Genomic DNA, 17,024 nt, shown 5'->3' with positions numbered 1-17,024 from the left:
ATTCACTTTTATGAAAACATGGTTAGTCTTCGCTTAGTTGGTTAACTTGTGTTGGATTAGGGTTAGAGGAGTGAGTATTTGTTGCTAATCTATGATAGGAACAATGTAATTGAGCTAGTGATCAATCGTTTTCAATTAGTAGTTCAATTCGTGTTTTAGTTATTTCATTTCCATTCACAAAATTGTCCAAAAACACCCCCACCAAGTGTTTGATATAATGACTGAACCAAAATTTGGTCTTTGAGAGACAACCTAGGAGTCCCTTCCTAGTCTATACTATACTTTATTGCATATTAATTTGATTCGGGTACGACCTCAATCGATCATCATGCGTGATATTCATTTGCAAAATACTCAAAATGATTATGCAGCAGATAATTAAGCATAGAGTATGATTGTAGTAACAATGCATTACACCATTTTAAACAACAACAAAATGAATATATCAGGGTAAAATGATTTTGCACCATCTCAGTGAAATGTTAAAAAATGAAGTATATGAAATGATTTTCAAAACAGTTTTGAAAAGTATACAATATTTTGATGCTAAACATGTATAAAATAACAATTAAACATGTTAAGCAGTTATATCAATAGATATAAAACATACAAACCAATGAAACAATTTTTAATCGCTTATGTTCACAGTCTAACCAATTAAAATCCTATTGAGCAAATGTTAATCGATTTCATATCTTTTGTAATTGGTTACATTTTGCGAATGTGTTCAGTAACATAGGTAAGATCATTACAACTTTCAAAAACAGTATCAAACCTGCATAACAAAACTTTTCTCAATTGTATTGAGTGTTAGTCTAGAAATAATCAACAATTGTAATGCAATTGAGATATCAAATGAGTATTAATGATCAATGATGTATATGACAGTTAAAATATCATATTGCATTCATATACAACAGATTCAATCATTCACACATATTTTATTCAATCATTCAATCAGAAAGCATTTAACAAGTAAACACAGGATATGAAATCAAACATAATATTTCATTAAACCGGTAAAGCTAAAAAAAAAAAGAAATAGAGTGATATTGTTAAGAAGATAAGGCCTTATGGCCAATATTTACAATAATCCATCAAAAACAAAAATAAAATTCAAAACAGGACCTAATCTAGACTTTATTTCCTAATATGAGTTTGATATTTCAATAAACTCGTCTTCCGTTTGGTCCTCAATATCATTTGTATCATCCTCTAAAGTGCCTCTAAATGCATCAATCTCCAAAGTTTCATCCGGCTTTCTTTGTATTCTGGTTAGTGACTTGTGGATCTTGGTCAGCTTGGTAGATTTCCTCTTGAATTGGTCAACCACAAATTTCTCAAATTTAGATTGCGGCATGAACTTGTACTCAGACTTGTCAACATTCAGTGGTTCAGCTTCTTCAACTATAGCCACATGCTCATCTTTAAACACCCAACCATTTCCGTTCTTTCTAAGTCCCATATGGTGCAAAGCCAACTTTTCGATCATATTTTTCTTGGAACAACTCATGGTTACCTCATTGGTAAGGTCAATATAATAATGCCTTAGAACCTTGCTAATGAAAATAACATACAAAAGATGATAAATCCTTTGCTTGTGAACCTTCACCGTGTGATCACTAATGACTGAAATCCAGTTTGTTGGAATCTTTGCTCTTAATGCCTGTATCAGGTATACATCCTTTGAAGTGAGTTGAGCATGATTCCCACCCTTAGGTAGCAGAATCCAAGCTATCACAAATGCACACAATCGTTCATCTCTTTTCATTCCACCAACTCTGAAAAGAGTGAAGTCCCTTGGCTCATTAGGGAACCTGAGACAATTCTTGTAGATAGCCATTTTGTTGATTCCAGGAATGCCTTTGTGTGACTTGAGTCCTTCTGGATGAAATGTCGCAATGGTAGTCCACATTGCTTCATCAATCTTAATATCAATACCTTTTACCAGAGAAAATATAAGACAATTTTCTTCCTTCAGATTCGCATAGAACACCTTTACCAGGTGAGGATAATAGTCACCCTCCATTTCAACAGATTTTGCTCGCCTTGATAAACTAGGCATTTTTGGAAGAAAAAACCCTCTTTGCGAAAGTAGAGGAGACCCAAAAACTTAGGCTTAATTACCTCCTAAAATCTCCAACTACATGTGAAATTTGTTCGAGCATCTTCATCACTTAACCAACAGGAAGGACTGGCATGTCTGATCATAGGAGCAGCTTTTATCCCACAACGAGATGAAGATGAGGTCATTTGGGAGATAAGGTTTATGATAATTTCTTCCTCAGATAGGGTTAGAGTTTAGATTCAAACACTGTGCGAATAAAAACAATTTAATCGATTGAACTCTTTAACCTATTTGGTTAAGTTTTAGAATCAACCCATTTGCAAAGTTTGAATATTTGAAAAAGCCCAACTTCCAGATTTAATTGATTGCCCAAAGTGTTTAACTGATTAGTTCATATCAATACACAGAAACAACAATCACAACAAGCAGTGACGAATAATAATTGATTACATAAGTACTTGAAAAATAGTGAAATACAAAGAAAAGTCTAATCGATTACATTCTTTATATAATCAGTTAAAATTTGCATAACATGTTTTCACACCAAATCAGCATAGATCAATCTCATATATCAGAATGAACGTTAAAATTAATAAATGATGCATGATTGATAAAATGTAAAACCATGTTACCACATGTAGACCTCAAGGAGTATTTGATTCATTCCTTTAGTCTTCCTTGAGTCATGGTGTGCCTCAAGTACCTTTATTTACCTGTAAAAGCATCATAAGGTTTGGTTGCTGGTACCCAAATGAAATTGCGGTCTTTGATATTAGTAATAGGAGTTGGTTTCTTGGGAATCCACTTGTATGTTCCCTTGGGAATACCAACTTTCTTGAAATAACAAGATTTTGAAATATGCCCAGTTGTATTGCAGTAAAAACATGTAACAGAGGAAGGTTTACTCAAATCAACAAATTTCTTTGAATTAATTCTTTCACTTTTTGCAGAGTAACCTATGCCTTGTTTATTTATGACCCTTCTTTGAGAACCAAGTACTACATCCAAATTTGATCTGCCTAGAGTAAACTTAGATAATGTTCTAGTCAAATAGTCAATTTTCTCTAGGTAAGCAGGGTAACCAATACAGTCTTTAACAACCATTTTCAGTTCAATTTTAGCATCTTTAATAGACTGTAAAGCAATAACAAAATCAAATTTCAAACAAGTATTATTATCAACAAGGTTATTCAATCTGTATTCTAAATCTTTTTTCTCACTATTTAATTGATTAACCTTGTATTGGAGTCTCATGGCTTCTGCATGTAGTTCTTGAAAGGCATCTAATAATTCATCATATCTCACGTGTATTGGTTCGTCATTGAAACTGCATCCACTGCCTTCTGAGTTCACAGAACCTGCCATGAGACATAGGTTTGTCTCTTCTTCTAAACTTTAATCATCTTCATCACTTGAAGAGATACATGAGTCACATTCTTCACAGGCAATATAAGCCTTCTTTTTCTTACTCCTTCTGTCTTGATTTGATCTTTCATCAATTTTCTGCTTCATTTTCAAGACAGGACAATTTGGTTTTATATGGCCTTCTTTGCCACATTCCTAGTAGGTAGGAGTGACAACCTTACTTGTCCTTTTGTTTCCTCTACCATTCCCTGCAAAATCAGATACAAAATTCCTAGATTTCATAAATCTTGAAAATTTCTTTACCATTATGTTTAACATTTCCTTTTCTGGTAGTTCTGAATTTGAGTCTGCATCACACTCATGCTTTCTTTAAGTATGCTTGCTTATATTCTTGAGGCATTTAAATGTTTCTGCTCACTTTCTTCTTCCTCCCTCAATCTTCCTAGTTCAAGCTCATGTTCCTTAATCTTCCCAAACAAGGTGGCCATATTTATTGTATTGAGATCCCTTGATTCTAAGATTGCAGTAACCTTTGGTTGCCATTTTCTATTCAAACTCTTCAGAATCCTGATATTAATTTCCTCCTTGTCAAATGATTTTCCAAGACCAATTAGATGATTAACAATGGGAATAAAACGTTTCTAGACATCATAAATGTTCTGTCCAGCTTTCATTCGAAACATTTCGTACTCTTGGATCAAAGAATTTTTCCTGGCCCACCTAACTTTATATGTTCCTTCATGAGTAACCTCTAGGACAACCCATATTTCCTTTGTTGAAGTTTAGTTTCATATTCTGAAGAATTTATCCATAATTAGTGTCGAGGAAATGACGTTCTTTGCCTTTACATCATAATGCGCCCTTCTGCTCTCGTCCAGATTCCATTCATTGAAGTTCTTTTTCACAATTTTGCCATCAACCACTTTAACAGACTCATATGGACCATTTATCATTGCATCCCATACACTTTTATCAACTGATTCCAAGAAGATTTTCATTCAGATTTTCCAAAAAGGATGATTTTCTTCTACAAACAGAGGTGGTCTGTTTGTGGAAGCACCTTCTTCAAATGTTTAAGAAATAGAGGTCATTAGAATCAATTTAATCGATTATACTGAAAACCTAATCGATTAAAATTCGAGTAACTTTGAAAAAACCAACTCTGGTGCCAATTGTAGAAATAAATAGGCCAAGTTTCTCAACCAAGAGAGGGGGGGTGAATTGCTTTCCCTTGTAAAAATAATTTGTTTAAAAATATTTTTTATTTCTTTTGATCTTTCTTGGAATGCAATAAACAAAGAATGAAATCAAAGTAAGAGTATAGGAAAAGAAGGAATTCACACAGCGATATATACTAGTTCAGCCAAGCCTACATCTAGTCCTTTTTCAATCAACCTTAGATTAAAAGGATTTCACTATAATTATTGAGTTCTTACAAGCAAGATACAGATACAACCTTCTCAATGTACTCTCCTCACAACTTCAAATCACTTATAGCAAATACACCCAGAAAGAACAATCCTCTTTTTGTCAACCCTTAGAGATACCCTGCTTTAAGTCATAAGAACTCCTCTAAGTCCTTCTTCCTTGCCAGCAGCAACAGGAAAACAATCACCTTGATTGCAAATGAAAATTGATATGGTACAATACACCTTAATGTGTAGAAAGTGATAAGCCAATGTAAGCTCTTCAATTCTTCAAAGAATCTTTATGAAAATATCCAAATGTATGAATTCTTGATTCTTGAACTTTAAGTCATAAGAACTCCTCTAAGTCCTTCTTCCTTGCCAGCAGCAACAGGGAAAACAATCAGCCTTGATTGCAAATGAAAACTGATATGGTACAATACACCTTAATGTGTAGAAAGATATAAGCCAATGTAAGCTCTTCAATTCTTCAAAGAATCTTTATGAAAATATCCAAATGTATGAATTCTTGATTCTTGAAGAGAGTAGGAAACTCCTGTAATAAATCTCAACAAACAATGTCAAATATAAAAGATATGATTCGTTAAAGTTGTTAGAAACAGAAGCAATGCATCTATTTATAGATTTTCACAACTCTGACAGAATTTAATCGATTACGCTATTAATGTAATAGGTTAAGCAATTCCTTGTGCATTAACAAATTTACATTTTCAACATTTAACAAATTAAGCAGATCATGTAGTCGATTAACCAAAACATATATGCCACAGTTTTTTAAAATATGACTGTTGTGACAATTATGGTTATTCTTGAAAAGAGTTTTCTCAAAGCACAATTTAATTGATTAAGAAATTAGTGTAATCAGTTAAGTTCCAAACTTAAGCATTTTGAAAACTTTTCCACTCAAAACACACCAATGCACTCAGTAAACATGTGTAGGCATAACTAAGAGTTTTAATCGATTATACTCGTAATGTAATCGATTAAAACATGATATTTTGCCACTGTTAAGCATGTCCTAATATTTGATGAATCTAATAGATTATGCAAGTTGTGCAATCAATTAATTCATACATATATGCAATGTGTAAAGTGTTTTCATCAAAAATTCATTTGTAAACATTGAATGCACAACACAGATAGTTCAAACACATATACAAATATAAAAAAAGCAACAATTTTGCCATGTGCAAGAAACTATAAAACATTTTTGTTGTCATCATCAAAAACTCATATGTGAGATATGGGTTCAACTTTACATAGCTTCTGCTATCAACACAACGTGAAGGAAAAACTGAAAGGCCTTATTTCTTTGTTCTTTTCTTTATATATACTTTTCTGATAATACAAAAAAGCATTCAACTTTTGTTTGAGGCTTATTGTAGATTCATATTTGACCCTGGATGTAATGACAAATAAACCCATGGTTGTTGTCAATGAGCATCACTTGGATTTGAGGACAGATCCTTCTCAAGAGGGAGGGAATAATGGAGGAAGACTTTAAATTGAAAAGTGAAATACAAGAGTTTCTTTTATCCTCTTAGTCTTGTAAAAATGTAATTAAGTAATTTCTTTAGGCTTTGTATTTTGGTGAAGCTTGCGTTCTTTTGGGTTGTGTATTTTGGCTTTTTTAGTGTAATAACCTCAATTGAAACGATTTTGTAAGTGGCATAATCGGTTAAATCATGCAATGTCCAACAAGTGTGTAAATTTGGCTTTCTAACATTAGTTCTTTTGTGACCAGACCTTGTCAAGCAGATTAGGGTTTTATTTGGTATAGCTTGAGCCCCAAGTACTCTATGACACTTGCTTGGAGAGCTCTATCTTCCATTACACATGTGGCAATATGGAAAGCATGAACTTACCAAGTTGGACAATCACACTTGTAGCGTGCATGTTTTGAAGACAATTCTCAGCTTGAATTTTTGAAATTCCCTCTTTTAATTGAGCATTTGGTATAAATAGAAGTGCTCAGCCTTGTAAAATCAACTTGGAATTTATATGGAGAGTTACAACTCTCTATTGTCTATAAGTTCACTAGGATAGTCTTTTGTTGGGAGCCCACACAACAACCAAATATACTAGCAACTATACTGGATAGTTTTTAGTATAATAAGTGTTGTATCCACAAGAATTTGCCAGAAAATTTGATGTTCTACCTAGTTTGATAGTTGATAAAATAATCAAAATGATTGTGAAGTGTATAAAATAGATTTGATTCATTGAAATAGAGTAAAAATGTTGGAAAGCAGTTTGGATTAAAAACAAGTGACTTTCAAATGATTAAATTGTGTTGAGGTTTGACTCCACCACATTGTCTCTCTCTTGTAACGAATCTATGTTAAATATGACACTACAATTATTCAAGTCTTGGGAGTTCTCTTCAAATGTAATTGTAAGTCCATTCTTGGCACCTAGAGCCTATGATGACCAAACTTCAGTATGATCCCTCAATAACTGCTTGAATGCATCACTTGCATTAAGACTAAGACATTATATCTAATTGTAACCTTATAATTATTCGTAGCATCTAAAAGTGTACAAGAGAATTGATTAGACCACAACTTGAAACTAGTTTTCACTTAATATCAAGCCTGTGAAATAAGATGAGTGATAACTTCATCCAACAACAAGTATAAATTAATTCATAAACATGTAATAAAAAACAAACATTCACAAATAAAAATAGTACCAAATACAAGAGAGTTTCAAACTAGTTTTCATCTAACTTAAACACTTAGGAGATTTAGCTCCTCATAATATATGAAAAAAGTTAATACATGGAAGAAACTTCATCTCCTAGTCCTTTAAGTATGTTCTTTAAATATAAAGAAAGTGTTTGAGAAGACTCTTTAAAGTCTCTTTCTAAATCTCTTTGAAGAATTTCTCAACAGTTCTCTAAAATAGAGGAGAAGTTCTATTTTTATAGACACTAATAGTGTGGCTTTAGGGTGGCTGCAGTTGTGAGGTTTCCTCTCAAGGTGGGCTTCCTCTATTGCTTAGGCCTTGTGTTTCTATGTTGGATCCTTTTGAGACTAGTTCTAGGTGAAGGATTCTTGATAGCTTAAGGTTAAGTCAAGGCTTGAGGTTTCCCTCCAAGGTGAGTTTTCTTTGTGTGGTTCAAGCCCTAGATTCCACGTTGCAGCCATGTTAAAGCTAGTTTGCTATATTTTTCTCATAATTTCTTTGTTTTGTTCATAATTCAAATTTGACTTTCGACATTCATCAAAACTTCCAAAAAAGGTAATATTGGGGTGATTAACATAGATATTTAACAAAATCAAAATAAGATAAGTGTCAAATTGTCATTAAAACTAACTCATATTGGAACTTATCAACACACTGAACTTTAAACTTTGTTTGCCCTTTGTAAAATCTAAAATCTAAATTGAAAGATTTCTATACAATAAAATGTTGGCACAAGGACTAAATGTAGTGGTTGCTCCCTTATCAGATGTTCAAACTAGAAAAAGCATGAATTTTTCACTTCTTTTCCAAAAACAAAAACATAGTGCATGTTTTCACAACTTTTGAGAAATTACAAATATGTTTATGTACAAATATTATTAAATATATCAATTTTAATAAAAATATTTGTATACATTTATAAAAAGGTTAAATTTTTTTCCAATTTGGAGAAGTACAAAATTGCTTAATTTTAAAAAAATATGACTAAATTGAGACAAAATAGAAATACAGATCAAATTGAGACTAAGGTAATGACACGTGACATAATAATGACACGTGACATTGCCATATCACATAGTCATGGCCATGTGTCACAATGCTAGTTTGACACGTGACAAAATTTGTATTTATATTTTAAAAATAAAAAAATAAAAAAATACATGAACTGACACGTGACACTCTCTTTAACAGGGTTAGTCCAATACTAACAAGAATGATGCATCAACTTTTCTAAATTAGGAATCCAATTAAGACAAAAAAAAATAGAAGAAACGATTTTGTGATTTTAAAAAAAAAGTAGAGACAAATTCCTTATTTTTGATATTTTCATATATAATTACATAAAATAATTATTAAAAATATCTAAAGATATATATTTCTCGAATTATCTTTCATTATAAATGTTATTATATTATCAAAACCTTTTCAATTGAAAAAAAAAATAGAAAACATCATACAGACCATTCTTATCTTGGTTTTCCCTATTGTTCGCGGCCCAACATTTCTCTTATTAAGCCGAACTTTTTAGGCTTGTTGGGCGCCAAAAATTCTAGATGAACTATTGTAAAAAAATTTCATTAGGACAGCGGACAACTCGCTAGACTAGACCGAGTTTTCAACATTTTTCTTTTTTTTTTCACTTTTCCATGCTCTTTTTATTGTAGGTGGATGATGCTTGGATTGACTTTTCATGAATATGATGATTTGTTAATTTTTGCTCGTATCATCAAACATTAATTAATTTTTTTCACACTTTTATGAGTTTATCTTTAGTTCTAATTGCACTAATACTTCTTAAAATATCTAAATCATATTTGTACTATTTAACATATTTTCTTAACTTATAGTCAATAAGTCTAGTTATAACAAATTTTAATTCAAATAATTTTTTAAACATAAAAACCAATTAAAAAACTAAAATTAAAAATGAAATAAGACATAAATTTATACTAAGCATCCAAATTTATAAAATAAAATAAAAGCTTAATTATTGTCCTTTGTAGAAAATTGGGCTGTCTCTTTCAATTTGATAATTAAAAATATTAAATAATGAAAACTTAGTGAATATCATTTCTATTGATTCATATAATAATATTCCTTTCATTAAATTATGTTCATTAAAAATTAATATAGAATTAAAAATAAAATTTTAATTAATTAAAATATATTCTAAGATGTATATTTCAGTATTATCAGTACACTATATTCATTACATTATAGTTTTGTTTGGTGACTTTCTTGCAAGACTTTATTTAAGAAGATTGAATTTACTACTATTAATACTTGTTGGAAATATAAGGTGAAGATGATAATAAATAAGTTGAAAGTAATTAAAGTTTATTTTAAATTTTGATCGAATAATGTATTTAAATTTAAATAAATAGGAGGTATATTCTTATAGGATTAGCAGAGTGAATAATTTAGAAAGGAGTAAAAGAGAGAGTGTGGCATTTTGAAACACTGAAACCAACGTACCACCGTGCTCCATTAATGCTTTTTTCCTCTCTTTTTTTCTCTCTTGTGACCCTGTGGCCTTTCTTCCCTTGTCATGTCTAATTCCATCACTTTCTCTCTCCTTCCCAGTGCCTTGTCTTCATCCCACACCCATCTCACTCCCACAAAATATTTTCTCTCTCTTCAACAATCATGGTAACTCTGTGCCTTCCTTTCCCATTTCTCTTTCTTTTAGCTATCCAAATAAGTACCCTCCATCAACAATCAACCAAGCTGCTAGGTAGTTAGGGAGCAACATCAACCCTTTTACCACATCATCACCACTTTCTTCTTCTTGCATTCTCACCATTCCTCTTAGCAACCAACAAGGATGAGTTTATCTTTGTGTTCAGGGCTTTAGGATGGTGCGGTTTGATACAATGTTCTTTTCTATGTTTTTCTATCTCTCTTTGTGCATTTGTCTTTTGATGTTGTTTAAGGCACTAGATTGTGGAAGTTTTGTATTGAAACGCTTTGTTTGTTTCGGCTTTGTTATCTTTGGGTTGGTGATGATTTAAGTTTTGATTTTAGAATAATTCTTTAAAATACTAAATGCATTTACTCTTTTATTGAATATTTTCTTTATAAACTAGTAACTTTCGAGTTTTTATAGCTGATTCTATAATGAAAATGAATCACTGGTTCAGTTCTTATTTATGTGTTCCGTTCATTTGAGATTCTACTGGATACGAAATGCAGTGATATGCTGAAATTCATGTAATTCAATAAAAGAATTTAAGTAGTGTATTTTTTGTCTCATCGAAATGAATGCTTCGGATTCTATTATTCTATTTTGAAAAAAGAGATAAGGAGGATAGTTTTGTTTTATTGAGTGATGTGATTGTTTTTGGCTACTACCCTTATATAATTATTAATAATTCAGAAAACTGTATATTAAAGGACCTGAAAAATTATTCACTTTTAGAAAGGTTTGTTGCGGACATTTTTTTATTCAGTAGTATGCCAATTGAATTTTTCTCTGAAAGATGATGACAAAATAGCCATTATTTTAAACTGCTTTCACCGATTTATAATCAATTTTCACTTGTCTATGGAAGATCTTGACTAAATAGTCATTCTCTATTATGTATGCTTTACATGCATTATACATACTGACTGTGTACTGGATTAAATTTCATTTCTGGGTTTTTAGTAAACCTAATTCCCGAGTGGGTTAAGTGTTCTATTCTTAGTGAAACTCCTGGTTTTTAATAATGTTTGTCTTGTGAATCAACTTTTAAATGTACAAGTTTATGTAACTATCCAATTTCACGTCATTGTTGTGATGAATTATGCAGATACAGTAATGAAGAGTTCAAAATTGAAGAAATGGGCAGTTGGATTTGCAGTTGGAAATGAAGGAAAGGCAACGTTGGAAGGCCGAAGAGGATGCGTTGTTATGTGCTTATGTGAGAGAGTATGGTCCTAGGGAATGGAATCTTGTGTCTCATCGCATGAACACATCTCTCAACAGGGATGCAAAGTCATGCTTGGAAAGGTGGAAGAACTACCTCGAGCCTGGCATCAAAAAGGGGTCTCTAACCGAGGAAGAGCAGCGCCTTGTAATCCGGCTTCAAGCGAAACACGGCAACAAATGGAAGAAAATTGCTGCAGAAGTTCCAGGTAGAACTGCAAAGAGGTTAGGGAAGTGGTGGGAAGTGTTCAAAGAGAAGCAACAGAGGGAGAAACAAGAGATTAACCAAGCAATTGGCCCAGTTGACAATACCAAATATGATCATATTCTTGAGACTTTTGCTGAGAAGCTAGTGAAAGAACACCCTTCACAATCATCATACCTTATGGCTGCTTCTACTGGACCCTTTATCCACACTGATGCACCTGCAACTGCTTCTGCATCTGCATCTGCATCAGCAGCAGCATTCCTTCCTCTTTGGCTTTCAAATTCTAGCACCACCAATCCCTCACCAGCAATTAGGCCACCTTCCCCTTCTGTTACCCTTAGTCTCTCCCCCTCAATAGCACCTCCTCCCCCTTGGTTGAATGTAACAACACCTCATGGTGATAACATAGTAGTGTTAGAGTTAATAGAGTGCTGTAAGGAGTTGGAAGAAGGACATCATGCTATGGTGGCGCATAGGAAGGAGGCGGCGTGGCTGTTGAGAATGGTGAAGCAGCAGTTGGAGGCAGAGAAGGCAGGCAGAAGGAGGGAAAAGATGGAGGAAATTGAAGCAAAGATTAAGGCTCTAGGGGAAGAACAGAATGCTGCTTTGGACAGGATTGAAACAGAATATAAAGAACAGATAGCAGGATTGAGGAGAGATGCAGAAAGCAAGGAGCAGAAGTTGGTTGAGGAATGGAATGCAAAGCACATGAGGGTAGTGAAGTGTATGGAACGACAAGTAGGAGGCAGAATACCCCGAATTGATGAGCCTAATGGAAGATAAATAAAAGGCATTATTCAGAATCCTGTTCTTTGTGTAGTTTGGATTTTGTAGTCCAACTATCTATGTGTATTGATGTACATGTGGAATCTTGAACGAGATGCATCCATCTTCATGAATTGAACTCTGGCTGTGTTCTAATTTTTGCTGCAAACTGTGTTGCATCTCAATGAAGGAACGATGCGTTGTTCCCTAAGAAATTGCCTCTCATTTGGGTATCTTGTTTATATATAATAGTTTCAAACATGTTTGTTTCATGCAAGATCGTTCAATTGGTGCGAAAAAATGTAAACAGTTAATAAATATTGTTATTTGTTTCAATCCCTAAAACTCTCAAATTGATTTCTATTGGAAGAATATTAAAGATTGAATTCCATATATATGTGTCTCAGTGAATTGAATTAGATAGTGCTATTGGAAGAATGTTAAAGATTGAATACCATTTATATATAATAGAGAATTGAATTACGTTGTGTTGTATAATGAAAAATTGTATAGAAAGCTATAATCTTTGATTTCAACATAGATATTTGTTAGAGAAAAGTAAAACATAATATTTATTAAGTGTTTGATCCAACGAAAGTATAAAATATGATTATGTTTTTATATTTTAAAAACGATGTTTTAAATAGAGCTGTCAACTGGTAACAGCCTCGACCTGACTCACCCACCACAGGTTGGTCACTTAGTGAGTTAACTCAACCCGACTCATTTATTAATGAGTTCAAAAAAATTCGAATTCGGCCAGACCCACCACGGGTTGGTGAGTTAAACGAAGACAATTAAAAAAATATATTATACAATCTAAGCGTAGTCCAAAAACATGTACAAAAGGTGAACAAATGAGTTTTTAATATTGATAATTTTTGTATCACTTGTCCATTTATAATATTAGAGTCTTGAATACATAAATCTATAATATTTTTCTCTCTTTAAACATCTTCTTTATCACCATCTAACATGTAATAAAAAAAAAGCTAACTAATAATATTGAAACACAAAATAATAAATAATTAAATTAAATTAGGTGGGTTGGTGAGCCAACTCGGCTCACCACGGGTTCAATCAGATGAGCCGAGTTCTATGTGAGCTGGGTTGAAAATTAGCCCGCATAAAAAAATTACATTTTTTTTCAAACCCAACCCGGCTCAAATCCGTGGTGAGCCGGGTTGGCCTGCACGTTACAACCCATTTTGATAGCACTAGTTTTAAATGAACAACATATCATGTAAGACATAATTGTCTCATCTGACTTTGCAAACTATATAAATGCATATTCTATGTTGAATAGAAGATCTACTACTTTTATTTGTCAAAGAGATCCTTTGGCCAAAGGACAAGACAAATGAAAAGATCTATTGAGCAAATAGTTAAAGATGTTTTCCTTAACCAAATCCTTGAACAAACACATTGTCAACTTTAGAATAATTACGAACTTTCTACAACAGTGCAATTTCGAATGAGAGATGTTGTCAAAATGAAGAAAGGGTATTAATTACTACATGAAGTGCATTAAATGCACTCATTTCTACCAAGTTCATCAAACAAAGGAAAATGCACTCAAGCGCACACACACACAAACACACACATATAGACACACACACACACATACACACACATACACAAACACAAACACATACAGACACACACACAAACACAAACACAAACACACACACAACACAGACACAAACACACACACACACATATTCCCGTATAAAACGATCATCACAGGTGGAAACCACAACTACAAACATAAGGGTGAGCTAACTGAGAATCAAATATAAGCAGAATAACAAAATACACCAAGGCTAAATATTCATCACAATATGAAACAAATAATAACACACTAATAACTTAAACATGGTTACACATCATTATCACAAACTAGTGGTTTATCCCATGTACCCTACCATACCACTTGTTCTCTTCCCTCATCCACGGCCAATAAGAACCTTTTTTTCACATCCACGACTGAAAGAGTCATCTCTAGATTTACTAGGTACAGCGAGGCGACCCCATAATAACTTGTCACATTTTCACGCATATACATCAAAATGACAACACATATATACAATATTCACACATGAAAAAAAAAATCAAGAATATAAAAACCAAGAATAACAAAAGTTAAGAATGTAAGATCCCTACGATACACATACCTCATTTAGCACCTATACAACATATACAAATCAGTATCGTTCAACAAAACTCAAATCAACACCCACACACAATAATTTACCTAGGTTTGCACCCATGCAATGTATTCATGATCACTATCATTCCAAGAAACTAAAACAATGGATATACAAACCCAAGTCAACAACCCATAATAGAAAGAAACCAAGGTTAACTCCCCCCTTACCTTTAATCTAGCAAAGATTTTTAGATCTTTTAAGCTCTCCTAACAGCTTGGCTCTTAGGCTTCTCCCTTGATATAAAATAGTGCTCTCCTCTCAAACCTCTGTCACGAATATTATTGGATGTTTTGCCTTTTTTTTTTCTAATGGTCAAGGTTTCTATGCTTACATAATATAAATAAGAGGCATACATTGTTAAGACAAAATCGTCTATACATCCAAACGCTCTCATGTTTTAATGTCTAATTAAATAACATTAAACGAGATAAGAATCTTAAGATACCTAAGACCAAAGAATAGGATAGGTAGAAACACAAATACTAGAAACAAGATTCCCAAATCATCCATCAACGTAGAAAAGCCTTAGGGAAATATGCAGGATAACAAGTAGGATAAAAGCTTCGAGACGCAACGCTAAATGACCCACAAGTCACAACATCGAAAAAGAGTTATGTTAAACGCTTAAGTTATTTGTACCCAAGGGTATTCAATTAAACTCTCAAGAAGCAAAAAGGTGTTGAGAAAATGTCTCTAACCAAACCCTCTAAAAGCCTTAAACAAAGATAAAGAAAGAAACATGTTAAACGCTTAAGCTCTAAAAGACAATATACCAAAAAGTGTTTGCATTAGCCTAGACGATACCATAAGCTAAAATCTTTACTTCATCCAACGATGAAGTTCCAACTCAACGCTTGCTATCTTAGAAAAAGCTTAATTGACAAAAGTTACCTCAATGGTAAAAAATTGAAAAAACACTTTGTTATTCTAAACAAACATTAAATGTCACTAAATGCTTAACGTTCAAAAACAACAAAAGTAATAAGAGATAAGACATATTTTCTGCATGCACAATCTACTCTATTCTATGCAGATTGCCTACTACACGCATCCATTACTTTATTTGGAATATATCAGAAGTGGACGTTAGAGACAAAAGAGACAATCATAGAATATTCTCTTCATAAGAAAAAGTGTTTAAAAGAAAGTACAACCTACTTCAATCAAAGTACTGATAAAACATGTCTGTTTTGACAAGTTGACTTTAACTAACGGCTACTTTACACGAAGAAAGAGAAGACACAAGATTCAAGGCCAAGACCTCAATCTGACGGATATGTTTTTAAAGAGCCTTTAAATAGAAGATCAATCAAAAGAAGAATCAAGAGGATAGCTCAAGACAAAAACCTACAACGAATATCCATCCTACGGAAAGCGTTTAGAAGAGAATAATAGAAAAGCTCGAGAGAAAAAAAATCTTAGCAGAGAAAAAGAATAATAGTCAAGCAACACTCTCGAGCTTCATTGTAATATTTGCTTATTATTGTAGGAAGAGAGAAAAAGAGAAAAGGGAGAAACACCCAGCGAGTCTCTAAACTGTATTGTATTGTACACATATCCTCTCTACGAGAGTAATAGTCTAAACAACTTGTAAGCAATCCTTAATTGTAATTCTGAAGAGAATTAAAACACTTTTGTTGAAACTCTAAGGAGTTAAGGAAATCTAGGCAGCGTATTAGAGGATACTAGGATTGTCTAACAAGAGTGGTGTGAATACTCAACTAGTCTAGGGTAACGAAAGGTTATTCGCTGACTAGAGATACCATGAGTGGTGAAGAATATTACACAACCAGAAGTGGGTGAAACTTAATTAGGCAGTGTATCAATGGATACCAGGAGTGCCTAGGGATACCAAGAGTGGTGAGAATACTCGGTTGTAATCTTGTTGAAGATTATAATGGAACCCTCCATGGATAGAGGAGACTGGACGTAACTCAGTTGAAGTGAACCAATATAAAAATGTTTATGCATTTATTATTTACGTCTTCCTAAACGCTTCTAATTGCATTTTAGTTTTACATACAAGAAACTTCTCACACTAAATGATTGTTCTTTAACGAAATAAGTTCTCACAAACAGTGCGATGTATATTTTGATTAGCACGTAAAAAGATTGTATATTCTCACAAACTTCCCATACTAAATGATTGTTTTTTAAGCACATTATCTTCAGAAAATAAATTCTTTTTTATCTTAATTGATTATGATAAGTCTCTAAATAATATATTCTATAAAATGATAACTAACACGCTTTTCTAATTAAATTATCCAAAACCTTTTAATTAAATCAATCAATTTTGGTTGTTAACCAATCTAGAGTAATATTTGTCTTCGAGCGTTAATTACTATAAGCAAAGACTCACTAAAAACATTAATAAGTATAATCT

General features: G+C 32.7%; 1 pseudogene across 1 annotated transcript; it reads left to right on the top strand.

The window, feature by feature from the left end:
* The first annotated feature begins 10,011 nt into the window (after nt 1-10,011).
* LOC124819949 (transcription factor AS1 pseudogene) lies at nt 10,012-12,689 on the top strand (annotated as a pseudogene). Its single transcript, XR_015782839.1, has 2 exons — nt 10,012-10,406; nt 11,340-12,689. The product of XR_015782839.1 is annotated as a transcription factor AS1 pseudogene (transcript).
* Nucleotides 12,690-17,024: the final 4,335 nt, after the last annotated feature.

This window comes from Vigna umbellata, chromosome 11 (assembly GCF_029865625.1).
Source record: "Vigna umbellata cultivar VRB3 chromosome 11, Vumbellata_1.0, whole genome shotgun sequence".
Taxonomy (NCBI): Eukaryota; Viridiplantae; Streptophyta; class Magnoliopsida; order Fabales; family Fabaceae; genus Vigna; species Vigna umbellata.
Note: the sequence above shows the minus strand (reverse complement) of the source record. Positions and strands in the feature narration are given on the sequence as shown.